The 18,917-nt window shown below is 39.8% G+C and overlaps 1 long non-coding RNA gene across 1 annotated transcript; it reads left to right on the top strand.

Annotated features, from left to right (window-relative positions):
- The first annotated feature begins 116 nt into the window (after window positions 1-116).
- On the top strand, window positions 117-18,434 carry LOC125346907. Its single transcript, XR_007210061.1, has 3 exons — window positions 117-128; window positions 1,705-1,708; window positions 17,141-18,434. It is a non-coding gene; the product is annotated as an uncharacterized LOC125346907 (long non-coding RNA).
- The last annotated feature ends 483 nt before the right edge of the window (window positions 18,435-18,917 follow it).

Consider the following 18,917-nt stretch of genomic DNA (forward strand, 5'->3'; position numbering starts at 1 on the left):
TGCTTTGAGTGTTGTTAGGCAAGTGCTCCACTAGGCCTCCAGCAATTTTTGCTTTAGTTTTAATATGGATAGGGTTGAACCAAGCTTCTCCTATTCCCCCCTTACAGGATTACAAGCAAAAGCTTTTGGTTGAGATAGGTTCTCCCAGCTTTGCCTAGACTCCAGTTCTCCACCTCTAGAATAACTGTGTTTACAGGCATGAGCCACTGTTCTCTGCCCTCCAAGTTACCATTTCACATATTTGCTGAAACTCATTAAAAGTGAGGAAACACTCTGACTTAACGTGATTCACTGGATTTTGTTTTTGTATGAAATTTTCCTATATGTTCCACCCACGACCCTGACATTTTAGTGTCTTCTTGTAATTACAGAAGAATGAAAAGATTCATTTCTGAGAATGGTTTGAACTGAAGTCATTAGATATACTTTAAATTTAAATACACATGGCCTGATGAACTTCTTGGAAAATGAATTAGATGTTCCCTCAATCCCTGCCCCAGCAAAGATGTTCTCAGGGTAACATCAGTCCATATTTGTAGAATGTTTTAAAAATAGTATTAAAAGTTTCTAAATGCCTTGAATCAGCTTGGTTGTTTTTAAGTATCCAGAAAAACATTTAGCAAGTTTCTTGTTCTCTGCTGTTTAATTCAGATTTGAAACAGCTTTCCTCTGGAAATGAGAGGCAATAATGTGCTACTTCTACTTAGTCGGGTTCTGCCAAAGAACATGTAGATTTTTATAGACTCATTCAAGGACTATACAAAATCATTAAAATGGGTGGAGAGCTGACAAGCATTGTGTGGCTGTCCTGTTATGAACTGAAAGATTTCAAGGGCCAGACTGCCCTCACCTCTGCAAAGAAAGCAAATAGGAAAGTAACAAGCCACCTATATAACCCACAGTTCTCTGGAGTGGTTTTGAATTGAACTGAATAATTAATGTCTATTAAACAATATGTGTTAAGTTAACTATACATGTAGTGAAAGGAGTTCCTTAGTCTCCAGTATAAATTCTGAACTTTCAGTGGCCAGTGTAAAAATGGAATATTTGCTTGAAGAAGTAAAGGGTCAAACAAAATTTCTAAATGGATGAAATTAATCATACACTTAAATTTGTCATTATTTACAACTTGTTTAATTTGTTCTTTTGTACCCTGTGGCACTTTTTTTCTATGTGGAATTTGTTTATACAGTTTTCCATTTTTTTCCCCTCCTGGTCCTGGGTCTTGAACTTGGCCTGAGTGCTATACCACCGGCTCTACTTTAGGCTTTTTTCTTTTTTCATTTTTTTTCTAGTCTTTAATAGACTAAAATAGTATTGCAACCTAAACCTAGATTGTATTGTATGACAGAATTTATTTCTGCAGATTGTTATTTTAGTATATCTTTTCAAAAGACTTATTGGGCTGGTGGAGTGGCTCAAGTGGTAGGGGCACCTGCCTAGCAAGCACTAGGCTCTTGAGTTGACTCCTCATTACCACCTTTCCTAAAAGAAATAATTATTTCTTAAAGTACTCTTACCAAGACACATTGGTTGGTATTTGTCTCAAGTTTAAAACAATATTCTAGTTGTCCCTTACCATTTCTTTGATCCTGGGACAAATTGGAATGGTGCCTTAATTTTAATCAGGTACCTACATTCCTATCGTTTAAGGCATACAACCTAACCCATGTATGCCTTTACATTTTTTTAATCCATTATTAGGCTTGTTTAGCCCTCTATACTTGTTTTCTCACATTCTTTATTCAGTTCAAACTTAGCTTGCTTTATTTCTTGCCACTTGCACTTCTGTGTACAGCTTATATAACATGTCAACATTATGTATAACATTGAAGAGAGAAAAGAGGGGCTGGGGATATGGCCTAGTGGCAAGAGTGCCTGCCTCATATACATGAGGCCCTGGGTTCAATTCCCCAACACCACATATACAGAAAATGGCCAGAAGTGGCGCTGTGGCTCAAGTGGCAGAGTGCTAGCCTTGAGCAAAAAGAAGCCAGGGACAGTGCTTAGGCCCTGAGTCCAAGCCCCAGGAATGGCCAAAAAAAATAGAGAAAAGATTAGTGGTTAATAAGTAACAGCACAGTAATTACAAATAAGGTCTTGGAATGGCAACAGGAGAGAGAGAGAGAGAGTGTGTGTGTGTGTGTAGAGCTTGAGTTGCTATCCCTGAGTTTTTGTGCTCAAGGCTAGCGCTCTACCACTGAGCTACAGCTCAACTTCCAGCTTTTTGGTGGTTAACTGGAGATGAATCTCATGGACTTTACTGCCTGGGCTAGCTCTAAACTGCAATCCTTGGGTCTCAGCCTCCTGAGTATCAAGGATTACAATCATGAATGAGCCACCGATGTCCAGGTAAGATATATATTTTTAACAAGATATATGTCATCCTGGATCATTACTAGTAGTTTAGTCACAGTGGGAGAGAATTAATGGCAAGTCTTAATTTTAAGCCAAATTAGAAATCTGTAACTGCTAGTATATTTCTTGCCCCCACCCCCTCCAACCCCCGCCAAAATGCTGAGTACTCCAAACTGTTGGGTGCTGCTGTATGTACACTGCTTCTCAAGTAATAATTTTGTCAAGGTGTCAGAGCAGTGATTTTTCAAACCCGTTTAACCTTAACAATGTTTTAGTCTTTGCCCTAGTTGTACCAAAATAAAGGAGACATATGAGACATTATAAAATACACGTTTGTTGCCTGGGTATAAAGATACTCTGACTTTCAAGAAAAATAATTGAGACAGTAGTGTTCAGAGAAGCTGAACCAAGGAGATAAAATCTTAATAGCAGACAAACATAGCATCTATGTCCATATTTTATATCAAGACAGTACTGGGATTTGAACTCAGGACTTTGCTGGGCAGGCACTTTACCATGGAAGCCACATCTTCAACACTCCATTTGGTTTTGTAGGTAGGTAAATTATACACTGGCATATACATATACTTTTCTGAGTATGGCTAGAATAGAATGGATAGAATGAAAGTAAAATGATTTTTTTTTACAACTTTCCTAAGTGGTATTGTTACTGTCTAATGCCCAAACTCTAAATGATCCTGAGTACAAATTTGAATGGAGACTTACTTTTAGTTTGTTCATTTGGAGTTGTGAGTTTTGTTTTTGTTTTAAGACAGCTTCTTTCTATAATGCCCAGAGTGGTCTTGATCAATATCCTAGAACGTCAACCTTCACCTCCCAAATGCTTTGATTATAGGTATAATTATTGTTGTTATTAAGGTATATACAGAGGGATTCCAATTTCATAATTCCTGTGAACATTTTTCTTTTATACATTGTTACTCCTTTGGTCTATTTTCCCCCTCCCATTCCTGCCCACAGTCGCATAGTTCATTTTCCACATAATGTATACTGAATTGCATTGCATTTATTTACCCCTCTTCTCTTTTTGTGCCCCTCACCCAAAAAATAAAAGCCAAAAATGGAGGAGGGGCCACACAAACAGCACTACCAACAACAGAAATAACCTATATGTTTCCTAGAATTTGTTTTTGTTTTTTTTCAAACTGATGTACAGAGAGGTTACAGTTTTATACGTTAGGCATTGGGTACATTTCTTTTACTGTTTGTTACCTCCTCCCTCATTCCCCCCTCCCCCCTATTTGTTTTGATAAATAGTATTTTACATGTTGGGAGCGTTATGCCTCTGGGTTTTTCCCGTACTAATATCCTCATTTGGTCTTTATGTGTGACTGCTTAGAATCCTGTATAATTTATCGTTCTAGATTCCACATATGAAAGAAAACACACTATTTGTCTCTGAGCTTGTCTTATTAACACTTGGTTTGTTCTAGGTCTACCCATTTCCCTAAAAATGGCATAATGTTACTCTTTTTAATGGATAAGTAAAAATCCATTGTGCATATGTACCACATTTTTTTTTGGATCCACTCATCCACTGTAGAGCATCTGGGCTATTTCCATAACTTGGCTATTGTGAAGAGTGCAGCAATGAATGTGGATGTGCACATGTTTTTACCCTACCTTGACTTGTAAAATTCTGGGTAGATGCCCAAGAGTTGTATCATAGGGAATTTCTGTTTAGTTTTTTTGAGGAACCTCCAAACTGCCTTCCAGAGTGGTTGTACTAGTTAGACTTGTTTTTAAGCCAATTTTTTTAGTTACTTACCTACTCTTACTAAGAACAAAATAACATCAATTCTGAAAATGTGAAAACTGCATTGTTTAACTCTCAAAACACTGATTCTACTACCAAAGACTTCATTACTAAAGGCAAAGTAAAATGATTAGCAAACACATGGTTTTAGTGATGTTAATCTGTGAATTTAAGGAAGTTACCATGATGTATTGAACACCTGGATATTTATGTACTACCAAACTTACCAAACTAATTGAAATTTATAAACCACTCAGTTTTACATTTAAAGAAAATAATGAAATCTCCATCAGGCACTAATGGCTCACACTTGTAATCCTAGCGATTCTGGAGGCTCTGTTTAAAGCCAGCCTAGGCCAAAACTACCTTAAGACTCCATCTTCAAAAAGAACCATCTAGGGCTGGGAATGTGGCTTAGTGGTAGAGTGCATCAATAGAAAAGGCCAGAAGTGGTGCTGTGGCTCAAGTGGTAGAGTGCTAGCCTTGAGCAAAAGGAAGCCAGGGCCAACGTATGATACTGTAACCTCTCTGTACGTCAGTTTGATAATAAAAATTTGAGAAAAAAAAAAAAAAAAAAAAGGAAGCCAGGGACAGAGCTCAGGCCCCGACTGGCAAAAACAAAAACAGCTAAAGGCTGGACTAGTAATGTGGTTTAAGTGCTATACTGCCAGCCTCAGCAAGATAGGCAATCTGATCAAGCATGAGGTCCTGAATTGAAACACCTAGAACGGGCAAACAAAAACAATATTCTTTGTATAATCTAGTTATGCCTCTCCAGTGTCTGTCCAGTGCCTGGCTTCTATTGTATTTGTTTTTTGTTTTGTTTTTGCCCATCTTGGGGATTGAACTCAGGACCTAGACACTGTTCCTGAGCTCAAGCCTAGCACTCTACCACTTGAGCCACAGCAACAGTTATGGCTTTTTCTGTTTCTGTGGTACTGAGGAATCAAACCCAGGGCTTCATGCATGCTAAGCAAGCACTCTACCACTAAACCACATTCCCAGCCTTGTTATATTTTTGACACACATTACTGTTGTAGATCAGAGAATCTATTCTTCAAGTTCGTCTTCTCTCTAGTACTTAGTTTTCTTCAGTGTGGTCTGTGAAAGCAGGCTATACATGTGTGAAATAGCATGGTCATGGACTAGAAAATGATAGAGTAGAAAAATGAATGGCAGAAAAGTAAAAAGGCTGGGTGGGCATCAGCAGGATGGGTGATTATGAACCAAGGGGGTGAGTGAGGGTGAATATGGGTAAAGTTAGGTGATTTGCATATATGAGAACATAACCGTGAAACCTGTTAAAATCATTTTGAGGAGGTAAGGGTGATAGGGTGAGTGAATTTAATTAGGACACATATGCATATGTGGAAATAATACAATGAAATCCCCCTCCCCAATACAACTAATAAAATTTTTTGTTGTTTTATTTTTTATGAGAACTGCTCATGCAATGGCTCATCTGGACAAAAGCTTGACTTTGGATAAGAAGCATTAAGGTCTTGTAGTTTTCCATCTGTAATTGAAATTAGAAAAGGACAGTAGCCATATTCATTGTTCTCAAATTTCTATAATAGATATTTCATGGTAGTCTTAAGTACCTCTCCCCTATCCTAAACATAAATTTTCTAACCACATTTATGTGAGTAGTACTTGTGGCTTCTTTTTTCCCATGCTCCCACTTTGGCTATCTTAAGATAAGATGGTACATCCTGTATCCTTTTTTTTTTTGACCAGGGTCTCCTGAATTCTAGGCAAATCTCCACCACTTAGCCTGTCTCTCCAACCTAAATTAGGGATTTCAATAGTTGAGGGGCCAAAGGCAACATTTTTGGTCAGCATACAGCATGTGCAAAGTCATAGAGAAAATAATTGAAGTAAACCAGTTTGACTGGGACTGTTTATGTTTAGAGAAACTGGAAAGGGAGTAAATTGAGATCAAATTAGAGTCCTATAACTGTCACAGTAATGACAAAGCTAGGCTTGGAACCTCCAAATATTGCTTTCCTAATTCAAACTGAAAATAGGACAGTCAGTAGAATCTGTTGTCTATTGGGTCAAAGCTTTTATTCCTGGTCTTATCTAAGCACTAAATGAAATTACATTTGGGAAAGTTTGTTTTCTTTTTGTCCTTCATGGGACTTGAACTCTGGGCCTGGATGCTGCCCCTGAGCTCTTCATTTCAACACTAGCACTCTACCACTTGAGCCACAGCACCACTTCCAGTTTTCTAGTGGTTAATTGGAGGTGGAGGTGAGAGTCTCATGGCTTTTCCTGCCCTGCCTGGCTTTGAACCACGATCCTCAGATCTCAGCCTCCTGAGTAGCTAGGATTACAGGTGTGAGCCACTGCACCCAGCAGGAAAATAGTTTGCTTAGTATGTTTCTTCTTTGCTGTATATAAAATTAAGAGGAAATATCTAGCAACTCAGGAGGCTGAGAATGATGGTTTGAAGCCAACCAGGGCAGAAAAGTCCCTGGTACTCTTTTTTTTTTTGGCCGGTCTTAGGGCTTGAACTAGGGCACTTTGGGGTTTTTCTGTCCCAGTTATGTTAATCTCATCAGCATTGAGCTATTGTTATTTTTAAATTTTTATTGTTTACTCTTGTTATAAAAGTGATATACATAAGTCAGGTAATGAGTTCATTTCTTTTTGGACTTAAGTATTCTAAAATTTCCAGTAGGATAATATTCAGAGCAGTCATAAAATTTGGAATTTATAACTCAATTACAGTCAGGTCAGCTAGCTTTTTAAATTTGGGTCTCTTAAGGGTTTAGGCAATAGGGAAGAGTTTCCATATCACAAGCCACCCAGCCTTAATGCTAGAAATTTGAAAGTAGTTCAGCTTTGCCCTTTGCTAAACTCTCTCTGGCACATCTGATTTCCTTAGTAATCTGATTTCCTTAGTAATGTGATAACATCAAGAGAAGTATTGTTTCGAAGGCTCTGAGCTGTTTGGAAGGAAAGTGCTTATAATAATAAAGTCTTTATCAAGTTATGTGAGCAGCTTCTAAATATTAATAGTAATCCTTGGCTAGATAGCTTCCCAACAAACAGATTATTCCTTTTGGATCTTAGGTCTCACAGGAGCCTTTAAAAAATATAGAAAGGGGGGCTGGGGATATAGCCTAGTGGCAAGAGTGCCTGCCTCGGATACACGAGGCCCTAGGTTCGATTCCCCAGCACCACATATACAGAAAACGGCCAGAAGCGGCACTGTGGCTCAAGTGGCAGAGTGCTAGCCTTGAGCGGGAAGAAGCCAGGGACAGTGCTCAGGCCCGGAGTCCAAGGCCCAGGACTGGCCAAAAAAAAAAAAAAAACAAAAAATATAGAAAGGATCACTGGATAAACTTTATTCCTAGGTACTTTGCAAGTGTTACAGAAAATATGTAATGAAGTACATATACGGTAGGCTCCTGTCTGTAATCCTATCAGGAGGCTGAGATATAAGGATTGTAGTTTGAAGCCAGCCTGGGCCGGAAAGTCTGTGAAACTTATCCCTAATTAACAACCAAAAGAATTGGAAGTAGAGCTATAGCTCACATGGTAGAGCACTAACTTGCCTAGAACAAAGAAAGCTCAAGGACAGTGCCCAGACCTTGAGTTCAAGCCCAGCACCTGCACCAAAAAAAAGGTAAAAAGTAAATGAAGGTTGACTAAGAAGGTAGCAAACAGTATAGATTATGTGGTTCACTCCACAAGTACTCCAATCAACTAAATAGGCTGCCATTTGAGGGACTTACTGGTAATTTTTTTCCAGTGCTAACTTTTGGAATGCTACAATAGTAATTTCCATTAAGGTAGCTACTAGGATTATGCCAATTGTAGGAGCTATTTGTAATATTTGTAATAAATGTTACATGTATAATTTTGCATGTTAAATATATAGTTTTTGTGCTCATGCTGTAATAAACATAAATCAGTTTCTAATGTTGATTTTTAACTGGATAGCTGTTAAATCTCTGTTCCCCTGGGGTACAGTATAGTGTTCTTTAATCTTTTCAGTAATTGATTGAAAGAAATATTTAGTAATTTTAAAGGAAGAGATAAGGACTTAGTGGTGAGGTATGAGAAAGCTCTGCGGTGAAAACTACATTGAATTAGATACTCAACTAGCACTATGGTCCTGTATATCTGCACGAAGCTGAGCTTTGTTGGCCTTTTTTCCCCACTAAGGACAAGAAGACAGCGTAGGAATTAAAAATATTTTAAAGGATTGCTAAAAGGGGGAAGAAGATGAATATGTGATAATCTGTGGTAAAGCATAAAATATGGCTCCCTATTCAGAAAAAGGTTGTAAAATCTAAAATATACTTTGAACTTAAGATTTCTAAAACTTAGGTAGCGCCCAAATGGTAACCAGCGCTAAGTGCTGGTGTCTTGTATCTACCTTCCCAGATAGGTTGAGATCTGAGGATCACAGCTTGAAGCCATCACAGGCAGAAAAGTTCTTAAGCCTCTTCTTATCTTCAGTTAAACACCAAAAAAGTTGGAATTAGAGCTGTGGTTCAAGTAAAAGAGGGCTAGACTTGATAAGAAAGCTCAGAGACAGCATCCAGGCCCTGAGTACTAAAAACAAAACGACAGCCGTTGCTGGTTATCGAAGTGTACATCAGTACACAGAGAAGAAGACAGCCGGCTTTGCCAGAAGCCAAAATACAAATGTTCAAATGTAATGAAAAATCAAGTCATCATACGTATCATGATTAGAGCAAGGAGTAATATACCATCATTAAATTTAGGAATGGGATGTAGCTTAATATTGGAGCACTTGCCTTGCCAGTAAAAGGGTTCGATTATATTGGGTTAGATTCTCAGCACCACAAAAAAAGTAAATTTGACTAGAAATGTAGCACTTGATGGCACAATTGCTTATCAACCCAGGGTTCTTGGCTTGATTACACAAAATAAAGTAGATTTGACATAAAAAATGCTTTGGGTATATTTAAGGTATCAGATTTTTACCCATATTTTAGTGGCAGACAACTACATTTTTTGTTGGTGGTGATCACGAGGCTTGACATTGTCCTAAGAAATGGTATCACAATAATGTGCTCATTTACGAAGCTGATCAATATTTTAAACTCCTTAGGGATACAGATAGTATAGTGTATACTATAGTATAAACAATGATAAAGAAAAGTATATTTGAGTAGAGAATGGGTTTTTAGAGACATATTTACAGTGCAGCATGACCAAGAGGGAGGAAATAGAACAGTACTATTTTGAGCTGCTACACACAGAACTGCATCACAGCTGAGGTTTTCCTCTGTTCCTGTTTAACAGGAGAACTACATGATTGAATCAGACTTCATATTTTGAAAATAATTATTAGACATCAGAGAATGTTAATATCATTTCCAAGGAGTAGTTGAGGGGTCTAGCATGGTATTAACCTAGCTAAATGATTTAAAATAACACTGGCAATTATAAAACTTCTATCTAAAAAGAAGATACTTGTCCAAATGGCAGAATTACATATAAGCTAATACTGCCTCTCAAGTGACCATTTGTTCATGGGCTGTGTGTCCCAATACTCCGGGCAATGTGGTCTGTCCCTCTACCACTAGAGCCACACCTCCAATTCTTGTTGATGAAATTTTTGTTTTGTTTTAATGAGTAGGGCTGGGAGTGTTGTCTGGTGTTAGAATACTTACCTGTAGCATTGGTGAAGCCAGGGGCCAGGGGTTTGATTCCCAGTGTTTAAAAAAAAAGTTACCCTGTACTGTGAACACTTCTGTAACTGGAAAATAGGCAATAGAAATGAGGGGAATCCAGGTTCAAAACCCAGATTCTTTGTACATGGCATTCACTTTTATAACCATCCCCAGAGTATGGATTGAGAGCTGGGGGAGTGCTAGAGCTCAGACGTGGGGCCCTGAGTTCAAACCTCATCACCCAAAAGTGACTGAGGAGCTTGAGCAGCCGGTGCACCTCTATACTGTAGCTTGGGCCTGACTGGGCCCTGAAGCTTCCTGGAATAACTGCAGAATGTGTCAGTATGAAGCCTGAACAAAATGCAGTCCAAAATAATCAAGGTAGCCAGAGAGACTTCATTTGACCAGAGGTCAGTTAAAGTTAGGATGCTTTAGCCATTGTTTGTAAGACACTTCACTGCCTTGTCTGATAATTGTGCTGTGTACTGGAATATCAGCAGATAAATATGTGAAGTGCCAGGTGTTAGGTTTTTAAAGTAGGTAGCCGGTAAAGGAGAACGCCACGCGGTATTCAGGCAGGAAAGAAGGAGAGGAGAGAGAGAGAGAGAGAGAGAGAGAGATTACCCAGGTAACTGGATGGAGACTTAATGAGGTGGGGGCATCTACATGGACCCCTCAGGGAGAGGACCTAACACCAGGTGCTCCACCAGGCAACCAAGCCCCTGACAAGTTACTGCCCCAATAAGTAACTAACGTATACATAGCAGGAGGAGACTGGCGTCAAAAGTCCCTTGCAGCACTCCCCCCTCCCCCACTAACAGTCCCGAGGTCCATACCAGGTGAAGGCTGAGCCCAGATGTCTTTTGCAAACTTTGACTGTCTTGCTCTTAAGTGACAATGCCCCAGCTAATCAGGAATAGATAACACACTAAAGGTTAACCAATTGCAAGTCTGTTTAACTGGGAATCCCCTAGACTTGTTTACTTTACCCAGTGTAATCTGTGCTTGGGGCCTTCGTCCATCTTGGCTGTGTCCTTGTGGGCGTAGGTCCCAGTTTGAGCTTGCTAATAAACGACTCTGCTTTTGCATCAGAATCGGTTTCTAGGTGGTCTTTGAGGGGGGGTCTCGAATTTTGGGCATTTCTTGACCAGGCCCTTGTGATATTTTCATCAAGCCAAATTATCTGCCTGGAATCAAACATTTGCTTGCTAATAGAAGATGGAAAGCAAAAAGGCAACCTACTTTTTTCTGAATAGTCTTTATGCCTAAAATGTAAGTTTAATTGGTTTCATACAATCACAAGTTAGTTTAAACGACCTTAACATGGGTTATTTTCAGAAGTGTGAGGGTGTTTAGGATACTACCACTCTTCCTATCATCTCAAGCTGACCTCACACTCCATCTTCCCTAAGCCACCCTATCAACTAGTGATACAGATTGTTTTGTGCCTTGAACCTTGTTAAAACCTTGAAGTTACATAATGCACATATCTTAAATTCTGTTGGAGGATTTTCTAGGAATCCTTTGCTGGTAAAGTATGTTCTGCCAATAATGAAGCTTGGAAATAGTGTAGTAGTCCGCACCCTATTCAGGTTATTTTAGCTTCTAACATTACTTCAGCATCCAACTCAAATGGCCCCTCAATTGAAAAGCTGCAGTGAAGGATTTTATCTATCGAGTTCAGCCCTTTCTTATGTCTGATCAAGATGTGACAGGTTCCGCATCCCAGCTTAGAATTTTTATGGAAGTAGCTCATTTTCTGTACCTGAGCTGTGAGTGGCATACCATAACCATGGACGGACTCATGGAACACAACACCCGCCCCCGTGGGCCTGCTAACCGCTCTGCACAGGGAAACATTTACAAACTGTCCAGACCTTCCCTCAACAGAGAGAGAAGGAGCTGTGGGTGGAGTGGCCGCTAGCAGAGTCGAGTTGAGACCTGGCTTGTGAGTCAGCCCTGCCGGCTGGCACAGTAAAGGGTGTGGCCAGGGCTGCTTTTGCGTCATCCGGGGGAGCCGCCCTCCAGCCGGGAGGGGCAAGCCAGCCTTTCGAAAGCCTGTGCCTGCCAGGTTCCTTGGGCTGTATTTGCTGGCGTCCTGGAGTGACCCCATCCGCTTTGGTGGTCAGAAGGAAGGACGCCAGTGGAGCTCTGCGGCCTCTGCGTCTGGAGCTCCCCCGCCCTCCCTCCCTCCCCGTCGGCCCTGTCGCCCCCCCTCTAGCGCAGCCGCCATCTTCCGGAAATGCTGGTGGAGTCCTGTCCCTCCATTGTCCTTTGCGCCTGGAGGAAATAACCATTTATTTTTCTTTTCCTGTTGTTTGTTTGTTTATGTAGCCCACACCTGCCTGAAACCCAATCCTCCTGAATGCTAGGATTACAGACTTGTACCACCACTTCCGTTAGCCATTTATTTTTCTCCATGCTCAATAAGGTGAGGCTGGAGCAGTAATGGCTCTAATGTAGGTCTGGCTTTTATTTGAATTCTAACTGCCCATGCTTATTAGCAGTGTACAGGTTGAAGAGGTTACTTAACCTCTCTGAGCTTCTCTTATTAAGTTAAATTAATGTGCCAGATAAAATAATGCTTGCAAAACCCATAGAATAGTGCTAGACATACAGAAGTATCTAATTGGAAGGGTTAAGAGGACCTGGGAGGTGTAGTCCTCTGGCACTTTAGTGTGCCAAATCGATTGAGTCCTCAGTACAACAGGAAGTTTATCCTGTACCTCTTTGCTAGAGATAATCAGATTTGTTAGGTACAAAAGTGTTTTTGATTCTCTGTGCTCATGAGAAAAGACATAGGAATGGCCCCTTAGATGTAATCAGGAAACTGGCCTCCCAGTTGTTCAATATGGTTAACATGTCTCAAGCAACCTGTCAGGTTCTGAGTGCCTCAAAAGGGTTTTGCTTTTATTTCACTTGCCCCTTTTTGCAAGATTTGTACTAAATAAACATACTCCAGAGTGATGGACAATCAAGAGTTTGGCAGTGTCATTATGGTTTTTGTTTCACAGGAAAAAAAAGCAGCAGATGACCCTCTTCCTAACTGCATTTTGGGCATATATCACAGCAGGCCATAATATTTCCCAATTATTATACACAGCTTTTGTTTTCTGACATTGTTTCATGGATAACTGGCCGGATTAAAAACCAGGTATAGAGATCAGGATTTTTAAAAAGAGCAAGAGAGGGTGAATAAATGCAGCAGTGGTACTCAGACACTAGGTGGAAAATGAACTCTAAATAACTTGTGGGTGGAGACAGTATAAAACTGGGAGAGAGCAAAGAAAGGGGTGACATTGCTCCAAAAGAAATGTATTCATTACTTGACTTATGAAACAGTAACTTTCTACATCATCTTTATAATAATGAAAAATATATACAAAACTAGGGGCATAGAGGGGGGATAAAAGGTGAACAAATACAACAGTAAAGGAACAGGTGGCATTGTTCAAAAAGAAATTTACTAATTACCTGGCTTATGAAACTAACTCTTCTGTATATTATCTTAATATTTTAAGTATATGTATATGTATATGTACATAGAGTAAGAGAGCCAGGCACTGATTAATCTACACCTGTAATCCTAGCTCCTCCGGAGGAGGATTGAGGTTCAAAGCCAGCCTGGGTAGGAAAGTCCATGAGATTGTTATCCACAATTAAACACCAAAAATGCCAGAAATGAAGCTGTGGCTCAAGTGATAGAGTGCTAACCTTGAGCACAAAAGCTCAGGGACAGGGCCCAGGACTAGCACAGAGAGCCCTCAGAACCTGCACCCAAAAAAAGGAATGCCAGGTTTGGTTTTGTTGTTTTTTTTTTTTTTTTGCCAGATTTTGAACTCAAGGCTTTGTTCCTGCTTAGCTGGTGTTCTGCCATTTAAGCCATGCTTCCAGCCTGGCTTTTTGGAGGTGAAGTTTGTGTTCTGCCTGGGCTGGTTTCAAACCATAATCCTCCGGATTCCAGGACCCTGAATATCTAGGATTACAGGATTAAGCCACCAGCTCACTTGCTTGGGCTTGCTAGGGTTTCTTTTTAAGTTGCACTAACGACTAGTAACTGTGCTCATTACTTTTTATAAAGTAATGGTGGCTGGGTACCAGTGGCTCATGCCTGTAATCCTTACTAAGGAGGCTGAGATCTAAGGATTGTGGTACAAAGCCAGCCCGTACAGCAGAGTCCATGAGACTCTTTATTTATTTATTTTATTTTATTTGTTTTTGCTGGGGTCTGGGCCTGGGCACTGTCCCTGAGCTCTTCAGCTTAAGGCACTCTACCACTTCCAACTTTTTCTGTTTATGTGATACTGAGGAATCAAACCCAGGGGTTCATGCATGCTAGGCAAGCTTTCCACCACTAAGCCACATTCCCAGCCCCTTGAGAGACTCTTAATTTTTAATCAAGCACAAACACAAAGATATATTCCAAACATGACACTTTCTGATCCACTAAACTTTGGACATATTAAGGGATAATTAGAGCTTTTCCCTCCAGTTGTTTTCACCATATCATTGGGGTGGAGACAGGGAAAGGCAGTTCTAAATCCTTGTCTCTATAGACACTATTTTCAGTGTCTCTGAGACCCATTGTCCTGTAACTGAGACTGAAAGACACTGCCAATAACCACAATTCACACAGTAAAAGTACCCGATTCCTGCTGGGCACTTAAGTTTGAAAGTAGCATTGATTAGGAGCATAGGATGTAGTTTGATATTTCTATGTAACTTAAAAGTTCCTCAAGTACCAGTAAGATTTATGTACTCTAGTTATACCACAATCAAAATATTAAAAATGAAATGAAAATTAGAAATGTAGGTCAGTGCTGTGAAGGCCTTCCCGGCAGCACTGTTAAGAATAAAGGGGTCAGGCACTGGTGGCTCATGCTTGTAATCCTACTCAGGTGGCTGGGATCTGAGGATCATGGCTCAAAGCCAGCCCCTGCAAAGAAGTCCATGAGACTTTATTTATTTTTTTTTTTGCCAGTCCTGGGGCTTGAACTCAGGGCCTGAGCACTGTCCCTGGTTTCTTTTTGCTCAAAGCTAGCACTCTACCACTTGAGCCACAGTGCCACTTCTGGCTTTATGTGGTGCTGAGGAATCGAATCCAGAGCTTCATGTATATACGGCAAGCACTCTGCCACTAGACCATATTCCCAGCCCTCCATGAGACTCAGCAAAAGAAAGACATGGTGCTGTGGCTCAAGTGATAGAGCACTAGCCTTGAACATAAAGAGGCTCAGAGACAGTGCTTAGCCCCCCTGGGTTTAAGTCCCAGGACAGGCAAAAAAAAAAAAAAAAAGATGAAGAGTAAAGAGAAAACTAATGATATAGAAAAGTGAATACCATAGTTTATAAAATAACTACCTGGGAGCTGGTAGCTCATTCCTGTAATCTTAGCTACTCAGGAGGCTGAGATCTGGGGATGGTGGTTCAAAGCCAGCATAGCAGGAAAGTGAGACTCTTATCTCCAATTAACCACTAGAAATGAGGCTGTGGCTCAAGTGGTTGGGCACTAGCCTGGAGCTGAAGAGCTCAGTGGCAGCGCAGTGCCAGGCCCAGAGTTCAAGCCCCACAACTGACAACATTTTTTAAAATCCCAATTAAAAAAAATTGCATATTTGTGTTATATGCATCCAAATAAAGAATTTTATATCTATTTTTTATTTCTTTATTGTTAAAGTGATTACAGAAGGGTTACAGTGTTGTACGTATTATATGTATTTTTTGTTTTGTTTTTTGCCAATCCTGGGGCTTGGACTCAGGGCCTGAGCACTGTTCCCTGGGTTCTTTTTGCTCAAGGCTAACACTCTACCACTTGAGCCACAACACCACTTCTGACTTTTTCTATATATGAGGTGCTGAGGAATCGAACCCAGGGTTTCATGTATCCGAGGTGAGCACTTTACCATTAGGCCATATTCCCAGACCTCGTAATATATCTATTTTTAAATGTTCTGTCATGATAATGCTTTTGTAATCATGGAAAACAATAAAAGTGACTTTGTAAATCCTTTCTGAGAAGAAATGTATGTTAACATCCTAGTTGTCATAGAGGAAAGAAATAGATGTCAGGTTGATTCCAAAAAAATAGAAACATTAGCTAGAAATCTGGAGTTACCACTAAAAGATGTTGCCTCTGGAATTTGTGGTTCTGGGTCAAGTCTTGTTCCTTCCATTTTAAGTTCTTAGAAATGGTTTTCTTTAAAAATTGATGCATGCTTTAACTTTGCTAAAATACATTAACATGAAATTGTCTTGGTGCAATTGTCTTAAAAATTATTTCCATTATTCTGCCCTATTTCTTTGACACTCAGCAGGCAAAGAAAACACCTTTAAGTAAAGGGGACTTTGAATAGCAATATCAAGTAGAGACAAATTATGAATCGTTTAGTATAAAGCATGTCTTTTTTTTTAATTGGAGGAATGATAATATGAAATATGGCTTTCCAATTACCATAAAATGTGTCATAGTCTTTGGGGGAGGGCTTTTTTGGCTCAAATCCATTATTGATTATATATTTTTTACTACTGTGGGAACTGCATTAGCAAAACAGTTGTCAGTTTGTGTACTTAGTTAGTGCCCCCTAGTGCATTATCTTTTAAACTACAAAAGCATTGTTAACTAGAAGTATACATTTTTAGTCCATTTTCCCAGTGTGATTTATTTTACTCTTTTACATCCAAAGAGATTTCTCTGCATCTACACACTTTCTTAACCAAAATATTTACTGGGCTGTGACATTGCACTAGCTCATAAATCTCTAGGCTTTAATTTCCTCATCTATGAAATGAGAATGATAAACCTAAGTACCAGATAGGGTTTCTCTGTAAACCAAATGAGCTACTACATGTACAGTTCCTGACACATTAGTGGGAGCTTAGCTCTTGCAAATGTTGGGCAACTTAGCCCCTAGATACTTTACATATAAATAACACTTAGTACTACAAGATTGAAGTCAGCCTTGGCTCAAGTGTCATAATCTGACAGTTGGGGAATTTGAAGAATTTTAAAGAGTAAGAAGAAAAGTTTAAAAAATATAGATATAATTTTCCTCTCTGTGTAGTCTCAACTTAAAATTCCTGCTCTTTCTGAAGTCTGGAAACAAGTTTATGTGCATCTTTGCAGTGCCTAAAATTGCACGCTCAACATTTGTCTTAATGTTCAAGGTAAATGATTATAGAAAACAAGATGAAGATAGAAAAGTCATACAAAATTTTCAATATTTGGGTTCAACTTTTTTTTCATAATTTTATTTTGTTATTTATGTGGTACTAAGAATCAAACCTAGGGCCTCGTGCATACTAGGGCAAGCACTCTACCATATTCCCAGCCCTGAATTCAGCTTTTAAGCTGAATTAGTATACCTTCTGAATAGACTTGTAAACAGGATTTATGTTATCCGTGTGCAACTGTAAAAAACAACTGTAGAACCCACTGGATTGTAATTTACAAGTCTACAAGAGTCCTAAATTCCAGAAACCTCACTCACCCATTCTCACTAATTTCTAGCGTGCAGCTGGAATTTATTCCTTCTGTCCCAGACGATACCTTCTTAGAAATTCTTTTTCTAATGGACAGCCTATGACTTCAGAGCATAACACTGCTACCTCTTCCTAGATTCCTCAGAAGTTCACGGGAGATCTCTGAGCCCCAGTCTGGTTCTGGATTTTTTTTAAGGCTTCCTTCTTTTCAAAAAAGCCCACCACCTATAAAACCTTGCTGCAATGATAATTAAGAACCATGGTTATATTTGGCACCTCCGTTTTCAAAGATTAACTGGTGGGGTTTCTCTTTTTTTTTTTTTCCCTTCTAGAAAGCCTCCTGCATTTGTCCTCAACTGAGACTCCCAAGTTAGGAAAGCAAGTTTTTTTCTGGCATAAGACTGCAGCTGCTATTATTTACCCCTCAGGGGATAAACAGCAAATCCCAAGTCTTACAGCTGGGAACACTGTGGTCTGGCTGTGCAAGCATACAAGCATATAAAAGAAATCAAGACAAAAGCAGAGTGGGGTTCACACGCCGGCCATCTGGGTTACAGTAGATTGGGTAAAGCTCTCCTGTTATAAGCCCTGCCACAGAACCCTTAAGACTCTTGGTGAGCAAAACCACATTCAGCAAAACTTCAATAGGCCGGGAACCTTCTCTACCAAAGAGCTCTTTCACTAGGCCAAGCATGTGATCTTTTAATTGCCTTTCCTCTAGCCCTCCCTCCCTAACCCCACCTTCTACCTTTATCCTTTCCTCAGAAACTTCCTCCTAGTTTACACCTTAACCCCTTTGAAGGATCTGAAGGTGGAGGCTCAGTTGGGTGGCGGGTTATAAATCATAGCAGCGGACTGTGGCATGGGGGTGGAGCCACAAGAGGGTGGGACTGTAATTTGAAATCAAATGATCCTCTTTCATCCCAGTCGAATTTTTATTTTAAAGCTTTGCCATTTTGGCAAGGCACTTTTAGATCAAGCAGGAGCGAGAGTTGCCCATAGGTTGTCTGTAACTGTTTATGCAAAACTTGAAACCTGAAAAAGTCCTGTTGTTTAACAAGTCTCAACAATTGTTTTCACATTTTCAAAGCAGGTAAAGCATAGCATCAACCATCTATTCTCCATAATTCAGAAATTTCACAAAATGACATGTCAGATCTGACCTGACTAAGGAAAATTCAGTCTGGCCATTTTCACCCCATTGTCCATGCTAGTGGGGGGAAATTGAGAGAAGGCATTCTGAGGTGACTTTAATTCACTCTTCAGTTGCATCTGGCATTAGGAGGAATTTTAGTAATTAACATTTTAATATGGGTGTGCCTGTGGTTCTGGAAATTTACAACTGTTTACAGAAAATAACAAAGCTGCTCATTGGAAGATGCTGACAGGGCTGGAATGCTGTCAAATTACTTTTCCAGCCTCTGGACCAACTGCTTACTGAGCCCTGGAAACAAAACCACATTTGGCTTTCACAGAAGGAGGTTTAAGTTCTAGTGCTGCTTTGCAGCTTTTCAGATTCTTCACTTTGAAAAGCAGGAAAGGTGATTGTATTACGTACCTTGACCATGGAAGCAGAATGGTAAGGAAATTCTCAAAGCCATAAAGTTATCTAGCATTCATTCGGATTTTTTTTTCTTTTTCCTCCC

Source organism: Perognathus longimembris, chromosome 2 (assembly GCF_023159225.1).
Source record: "Perognathus longimembris pacificus isolate PPM17 chromosome 2, ASM2315922v1, whole genome shotgun sequence".
Taxonomy (NCBI): domain Eukaryota; kingdom Metazoa; phylum Chordata; class Mammalia; order Rodentia; family Heteromyidae; genus Perognathus; species Perognathus longimembris.